Source organism: Mus pahari, chromosome 5, assembly GCF_900095145.1.
Source record: "Mus pahari chromosome 5, PAHARI_EIJ_v1.1, whole genome shotgun sequence".
NCBI classification, from domain to species: Eukaryota; Metazoa; Chordata; class Mammalia; order Rodentia; family Muridae; genus Mus; species Mus pahari.
In genome coordinates, this window is record NC_034594.1 from 109,999,497 (window position 1) to 110,007,428 (window position 7,932).

General features: G+C 52.3%; 1 protein-coding gene across 1 annotated transcript in view; it reads left to right on the forward strand.

Moving 5' to 3' along the window:
• The first annotated feature begins 913 nt into the window (after nucleotides 1-913).
• Csrp1 (cysteine and glycine rich protein 1) overlaps nucleotides 914-7,932 on the forward strand; it is a 22,708-nt gene continuing 15,689 nt past the window's right edge. Inside the window, exon 1 of the mRNA XM_021197798.2 lies at nucleotides 914-1,025. The gene's annotated coding sequence lies outside the window, so the exon portion shown is untranslated. The remainder of the gene's footprint in view (nucleotides 1,026-7,932) is intronic.

Here is a 7,932-nt window from a genome sequence, read left to right on the forward strand (position 1 = left end):
AGCACTGACTGCTCTTCCAGAGGTCCTGAGTTCAGTTCCCAGCAACCACGGTGGCTCTTAGATGCCTCTTCTGGTGTGTCTGAAGACAGCGACAATGTATCCACATACATGGACAAAATTAAAAAGAAAGTAAGAAGGAAAGAAAGCAAGCAGGCCTTCCCTTTTAAGTCTTTGCTTCCTGGCACACACTGGGCTCAGGGGTAGCAGTTCACCTCTAGGATTGAATTTCTGGATAGGCAGCTCTGCGGACTGGGAGCAGGTGGGCCCAGTAACACATATTGGTAATCACCCCAGAGGCAGTTTTCAGTGGCCTGAGCCTGTGTCTGTCATTCTGTAGGTTAGCCCAGAGAAAGGTCCATTCAGGAGCGCTAGAATGATCTCTTGTGGGTGGCAGGGTGATGGGGGAAGCAGAGGGACAAGAGCCCCTGGAGGAGGGCAGCTAGGCTAAGTGCTCCCGGGTCTAATAGGATCTCATTCCCCATCACATCCCGGTGGCACAAAGCCCTTTTACTGATGAACCTAAAGCCAGCTGTCTGGCAGAAGTCAGTCACAGAAAGTAGGACCTTGCTTGTCTTACTCTGGAGTGCAAGTTAGTCCCCTTAACATTGCGCCATGGGGACCCGAAAATTTAAGGACCCTCTCTTCCCTAGGGGGCCCAAGTTTATCTCTAGTCTGATCTCACAGTTAGGTCTCCGCTTTCCCAAGTGGCAGACCAGGAACCTCTTAACCCCATCCCTCACCTCTGAGTAAAGATTTCCCCCCTGAGATCGCCACAGGGTGCACAGAGAAGTCACAGCTAGGGCGGCAGCCACGCCCGAGCTCCCGACCCTGGGTTTTGGGTGGGGGAGGGGACAGCTTCTCCGTGACATCAGCCCTGTTGTGGTGCAGTGTGCAAAGCCTACTGGTTGGCGTGGCGCGGGAAACGCCTTCCGGAGGGGGGAAACAAAACGGCGCGCACTCCGGCGCAGCCAGCAGCCACCGCTTCCCTGAGAGCTGTCGCCCGTGCGCCTCCCAGCAGCTGCCAGGTGAGTGCGCCCCACCCTAACCCGGGTCGCCCGCCTCGGGTCCCCTCAACTGCCCGAGCGCCTGGGACGTACCCTGCGCCTATTGGTTTTTCCGGTCCTGTCGCAGCCCTGTCGCTTGCAAGAAAAGTTTGTAGGAAGAGTGATCCCAGGAGGGAGGTGGTGGGAAGTGGCCAGAGTTAGCTCGACAGTGTTTCCCTTTCCTGAAAACGCTGGGTCCCTCCCCATCCCGGGACTTCCAGGGCAGCTGACTTTCGCGTGCTCTAGATCCGGGGTGACCCTGCCCCCCACCGCCTGCAGGTCCTACAGAACAATCAGCGATTCTGTGGGCCACTGACACTCATTGTAAGGCTGAGGGATGAGGACATCCGTGCCACCCCTTCCCTCTCTCTCTTTTCCTGAGAGAAAGTGCCCGTAGTGGGAGGGGGGTGCATCTGGCTTGGTAGCCCCAGAGCGCAGGTATGAGTTTTCTTTCTTTCTTTTTTTCCTGAAAGAACCAGATGGAAAGTCTTGGTGGCAGGTGAGGACTACCGAGATCTCAAAGAGCCAGCAGGGGAGTAGAAAGGGTCTGAGAGCGAGCACATTAAAGCAAGTTGCAGTGTCTGCCAACAAGCTGTTATCTATCTGACAGGTGTTTCATCCAAGTGGCACAGGTCTGGGTCTATTCTGCATGTTTCTGCTCCTGTACTGTTGTGATCCGTCAGAGCAAGGGTCTAGACTGGGAGCAAGTACTTGATGTCAGGACCTTCCCCCCCACTTCTTGCCTCCTGAGGTGAATGAATGGACAGGCCCTCCCCACCCTGACAGGACACTGCATTGGGACACCATCACTGCATGCAAGCAGTCCACTTGCCTTTGGTGGAACATTTATCATGAGACTCTGGAATCTTGGTGACAGGGTTTCTGAAAGGCAGGCAGACTGAGTTTTGACTCAGATTTGACACTTAATACACAGATGACCTCCAACAAGGGGCAGCTCAGTTTTCTTCTGGGCCAGTACTTTTTGGAGCGCGTACACACACACACACACACACACACACACACACACACACACACACACGGACGCACACCCTAGCCCTGGCGTGGACTGGAGCTGTTAGTACTGTTATCTCTGAGCTAGGTTGGGGACTTCAGGACTGGGCCTTGGGCTTCCTCCCTGCCTTCTGATCCTCTCCCCAGGCCTCTGCTTAGGAAGCCAGGCCACTGTGTTGGGGAGAGGCTGGTCTGGGCACTGCCTAAGCCTCCTTGGAGAATCCAGCTTGGCACTGCACAGAGAGACCCTTTGCCTTGGCAAGGATATCCGGGGCGGGGTGGTCAGTCAGGGAAGGAAGTTTATCTTGCAGAGGGTGTGGTGTTGGCCTGAGGAGGTAGAGAGGAGAGCCATGCCCAAGGCTCAAATCCCTAGGTATTTGGGAGGTTGTGGGAGAGAATCTGAAGGGCAGGTCTCCTGCTCTGTGACTACCTGCTGAGAAAATGTGAAAAAGCTGCCTCTGGCCTGCCCTAGCACAGGGCCTTCTTGGTCCAGGTGTTTTCTTTTGTAATTCACAGACTCCAGAACCAGTCAGTCCTTCCTGGGTCAAAGTTGCAGGCTGAGAGGGTAATGTTTGCCCTCGATCGATGGTAAATCAACATTGGGCTATTGAAGCTGGCTATGGTGGCACGTGCCTGTAATCCTGGCACTTGGAAGATGGTGGTGGGATCACGAGTTAGAGGCTAGCCTGGGCTAATATCTACAACAACAACCAGTCAAGAATCAAACGCTGAGTGAAGGAGTGGGGTTGTAAATAATCACCAACTAGTTTTTCCATGACTTTAGTGTTTACAGGTTTTTATTCACTGTGGGTCTCCTGGTGGAGGGAGTAAGTTGGGAAGAAGCCTTCTGGAGAACCCCTAAGGTTCACTTCCTGCAAGCAGGGCTCAGTTGACTTGCTAGAAGCCTGAAAGAGGCATGGATTAAGTCAAAAGAGATGTTAGTGACAAAAAGCCCCCCACCCCACCCATTCAGCTGTTTGGCATTAAGCAGGCACATTGACAAATACTTAGAGGCACCAGACTGATTTCAATGGCCTTTCCAAAAGATTATATAGTAAGCAAGTGTCTGTGCCACTGCGTGCCAGCTGGCCTCAATCCTTCACCTGTGTTGTCTGTTCTGAGGAAGGGGCTGACGTTGGCTGTTGGTACAGATGAAGCCACTCAGCAGTGATAAGGAGTTAGACTGCAACTGGTCCCAAGGAGCTGCTGTTCAAACACAAGCCTTCTGCTCCTACAACCCGCCTGCGGGTTTTTCTTTGCTCCTTCACACTTCCGCATTCCAGGTCACCTAAGGAAATGGAGTCATTACTGAAGACCACGCTGTGGTGACTGATATGTAAAAGCAGATAGGGCTTCAATGGGTTTAGCATGGTTAGATTGCCTGACTTCCAGGTTTCCAATCTGCTGGGTGGCTGAGGGTCCAGGGAGTCCCAAGAGTCACTTCCCAGTCACTTTCGTCCACCTCTGATATGTGTCTGTGTTTTGGAGTCATGTTTTACTGGAAAGAAAAAAAAATCCTGGAAAAGAGGCAGGCCGCGTGGGGGCCCTCTGTAAGAGCTGTTGCTTGAGGAACCAGAGGTAGCCTGAGTCCTGCCAGGAGCTCACCTACTGTTTCCAGTTGTTAGGATTGTATATGGTAATGACACGGCTTGGACTACGTCGCTTCCCAGGAATTTGTCTGACGTCAGTGTGGAGTAATTCCCATGTATGGTAAAGTGTGTAAATACGAGGCAGCTAGTGTTTCCAGACTCTGGTATTTCCAGAGCTGTCCAAAGCTGTGCCTGAGGTAGAAATAGAAGGCTCACAGCTGCAGTGCAGCCCAGCCGGCAAGCTGGTCCCCACCCCTGGGGGTCTGGATATTCTTCATGTGTGTGTGTGGGGGGGTACGTACGTGGACTGGGTCTCTCTGAGATGTCAGCTGTGAGCAGTGCATTCACAAGGCGAAGGCTCTCCGTTGTTTTCTTTCTTTTAAAAATTAATCAAAATCATTCAGACCTTTCTGTTCAACACAGGGCACAAACAGCTGGCTCTGCTCTCAACGTCATTCCAGACAAAGAGTGGATTCAATTTGATCATAACTTAATTATAAGGTTTCTTGTACTCATTTAGAAATACTTAAAGAAGTCTAGGGCTGGATGTGGCCCAGCTGGAGAGTCTGCATCTAGTCATGGGTCCCTGTTTCCATCTGCACACATGGTAATCAGATTTCAGAACTCCAAGGGTAGAGAGCTAGGGATGGGGAGTGGGGGTCCTGGGGGTGGGGGTGGGAGAGCAAGATCTCAGTTACAGTCAAGTTCTAGGGGACATGGGACCCGGAGTAATGACAGCTCAGGGAGATCTGACTGACTTCTCAGAGAGGAACCACATGCAAAGGTCTAGTGAAGTTGCTTTGGGGGGGGGGAAATCCTGTAAAGCTGAGACTGAGCTCATTTTGGGGGGTGCCCCTCATCTACCAGGGTAGGTCTGCTCCTTGGGTACTCAGGCGTCACACCGAAGATGCAGGCTTCATGGGCTCTGAACTTGAGCCACCTTCCCTCTGACTCTGTCCTGGCTGCTCTCTGGGCATGGGGGCGTGGAGGCAGAGACAGCCACAGGGCTGGAAAGGTTGACGACACTTTTGTCTACCTGACAGGTTCCAGAGAGCTCAGAGAACTTCTAGCAGCTCAGTTCTACCCAGATAAATACCTAACAGGTCTCTACCAGACCAAGAAGGTGGGGACTTGAGCCCTGAGCCTGTCAAGCCTTCTTTCACCAGAGGGAACAGGGATTATGGAGTGTGAGAGATGGGGTTTTTCCACTGGAGAAAGATGTGAGGTGACTTGTCAAGTGTTTGACGAGGCAGGCTCTTCTTGGGCCTAGGTGGCTGGCAGGCTTAGAACCCAGGTGGTTCTTTTGACCTGAAACATGACCAATTGAATCCATCCATCACCTCTGTCAGGTTTAGAATGCATGTGAGAGTCTATGCCTCATACCCATGCCAGGCCTACCCTATCCTCTACTGCTATAAAGCGGTACCATCCATCTTGCATCCTTCTAAGACTGAGCCTCTGTATAGCTGGGCATGAGCCAATTGGCTGAACAGCAGGCTTGAGTTCGTCTGTCTAAGGACGGTCGCTCTTGCCTTCCAGCGCCTCTACCTAGCCCTGAGGAGCTTGACGTTTCGAGTAAACAGCTGATAGGATGTACCCAGCCATTCGACAGAAAATTCACATTTTATTCTCTTTTGGGATGATCATGACAGTTAACTAGGACAAACTGAACAAAGTCAAGCGAGTTCCAAAGGGAACAGGACTCTCTGAATGAACCTTCTGGAAAATGCAATCACAGAAGACAGTAGTGAGCCCTCGTTGTTATTTTCAGATATGTGAAGCCCTTAGATATCCTCAGTGGTCATCCTCCTGCCTCTCTTCCCCACGTGCTGAGGTTATACACACGCGCTTCTTTGCCCAGCAGCAATGATTTGTTCACCTAGGGCCATATACCGGAAAGTCTGAAGAAAGATCTAGGTCCTTGCTGGGAGTTGCAGGTGGCCGGGGGGTACTGGAGAACGAGACTCTAAGGCAGTAGTAGCTTGTCATAGACTCATCCAGTTGGGCTGGCAGACGGGTCAGGAGATCCTCGTCCCTTCTTGGCATGTTGCATCTTAAGTCTTGCTTCTTCCACACACAGATCAGTCGGGAAGGAAAGTGGTCAGGCATCTGTCCCCACATCTGACAGGGCTAGGCTGTAGATGTCAACCAGAGGCATGGCCTCTACCGTGCAGTCCCACTGTCCATTCTCGTTTAGGCATCAGAATAGGGGAGTGTTCCGTTTTAGGGATAAACAGATGATGTTGAGAAGTGCCACTGTCTAGAAGACGTCCAATCTCTTAAGCAGCGAGCACAGCCTCCAGGAGGTCTTCTGTACCTCAGAACTAGGAAGGCAATTGAGAATGAACCACCACCCGTCTAAGCCTTTGGCTGACTACGAACAGCCTTCCTTTTAAGGCAATCCAGCTTCCCCACGGGCGGAGCTTGGCTGTTGGCAAGAAGAGGCAGAAAGGAGGAGGTGGGATGAGGAAAGAGCATCACCTCACTCTGGAAGGAGGTGGCCACAGACCCCTCCAGCTGGGACTGTCTGCACACTGACTCCTGAAGAGTCGTCACCTGGGCAGAGAGGACAGAGCCTGCTTCCTGACTGTGGCATTGTTAATGCTTTCTCTCTCAGAGCCTCTGGAACTCCAACCAGATTCCCAGCTCAAGGAATGGCCCAGCCAAGGGACATCCTGAGCAGACCCCTGCACTGGCAGGTCCTTGGGTTTCACCCCCCCCCCCCGCCCATGTTCCTGATTCCCTGGAGCCCCATTGGATATGAGCCCCTGACACAGGGCCAGGGAGAACAAGGAGATGCCTGTATGGAGCTGTGGCTCTCCCCCAGCGGGAGAAGGGCTTTGTGTCTGAACAAAACACTGCTTGGACCGGCTTCCCACCACGTGGCTAAGGGACTGTTCCTCCCTTAGTGGGTGTCCCTAAGGACATGGGCATGTCCCCTATTGCTTTAGGGGGTTGCACAGGAAGGAGAAAGTCCAAGAGGAAAATCCATTTGATGAACTGCGTACCCCACGCAGCAAAACCCTTGAGCATGCTCTGTCCACAGCCTGATGACTGGGGTCACAGAAGACAGAAATGTTTGGACCTTTCTTAGAATCCAGTTCTGCCTCCTGCAGCTGTGGTGCTATGAACTGGTTGCCCAACCTCTCTGGGCTTGGTTTTCTTTATCTGCAAACTGGGCATTTATTCCCCACCCTCAGACGACAGCTGCCTGAACTATCCTCTGCTACAGAACCTGGGTTCCCAGAACAAGGAAGGGACAGGGACGGCTGGCAATTAGATGGTGACATGTGTGCTTCTCTTGCTGAATTGTGCGTCCCCTGACACGGGCTTGCAGCCGAGTCTGCATTCAGCAAGTATAGTTAAGTCCTCAGGACAGAAAGAGGCTGAAGGGGTCGTGAGAGGCAGGAGTGGGGACTGTCCCCAAGGTTATCTGAGGAAGCAGAGAGGTCACCGGCAGGTAGAGGAAGCTGCCTGCAGGATTCGTGAGCCCATGGGGCTGAGGTCAGTTCTAGACTGAAGGGAAGTGGATGTGAGCAGCCAGTGATGGTCTCTCCAGTTCTTCTGTGGGAGATGGCGCACCCAGCCTCATCTGCATCCTCCTAGCTCTTTAGGAAGCCCTGGTCTGAGGCTTCCCTCGTGTTGGGCGGAGCTGGGCACTCAGGATTGAACAAAGACTAAATTGACAACGTCCGGTCTGTGGGGTCAGACAAACCAGCTGAGGTCTGCAAGACCCAGGGCAGAGTTCTGACGCACGGCAGCAGGGCATCCTTGGTTTCTGGGGGATATGGGAGGAATGCTGTGTGAGAAAGCTGGGAGTGGCTGTATGGGGATGGATTAGGATGTGTCAGGTTGGGGCTGGAGAGATGGCTCAGTGGGTAAGAGCACTGGCTGCTCTTCTGAAGGTCGTGAGTTCAAATCCCAAGAACCACATGGTGGCTCACAACTATCCATATGAGATCTGACGCCCTCTTCTGGTGTGTCTGAAGACAGCTGCAGTGTAATTAGATATAATAATAAATCTTAAGGATGTGTCAGGTCACTCTATACGCCGCTTCCGTGACCGTCAAGTAAGTGACATAACAGTAAATAAAGAGAGGTTGTTTGTGTAACTAGCATTCAGAAGCACATTGAGTTATAGATTTGGCTTACACTTGTTCAATGACCTCAACCAAGCCTTGGTTTACTTAATAGAACTCTTTCAGTTCTATTTTGGGCTGACCGCTCCTTGCTCCTGTCTCCTTGATTAGGGTAGGGGTGGAGGGCATTTGCTCTAAGGAAGGTCTCCC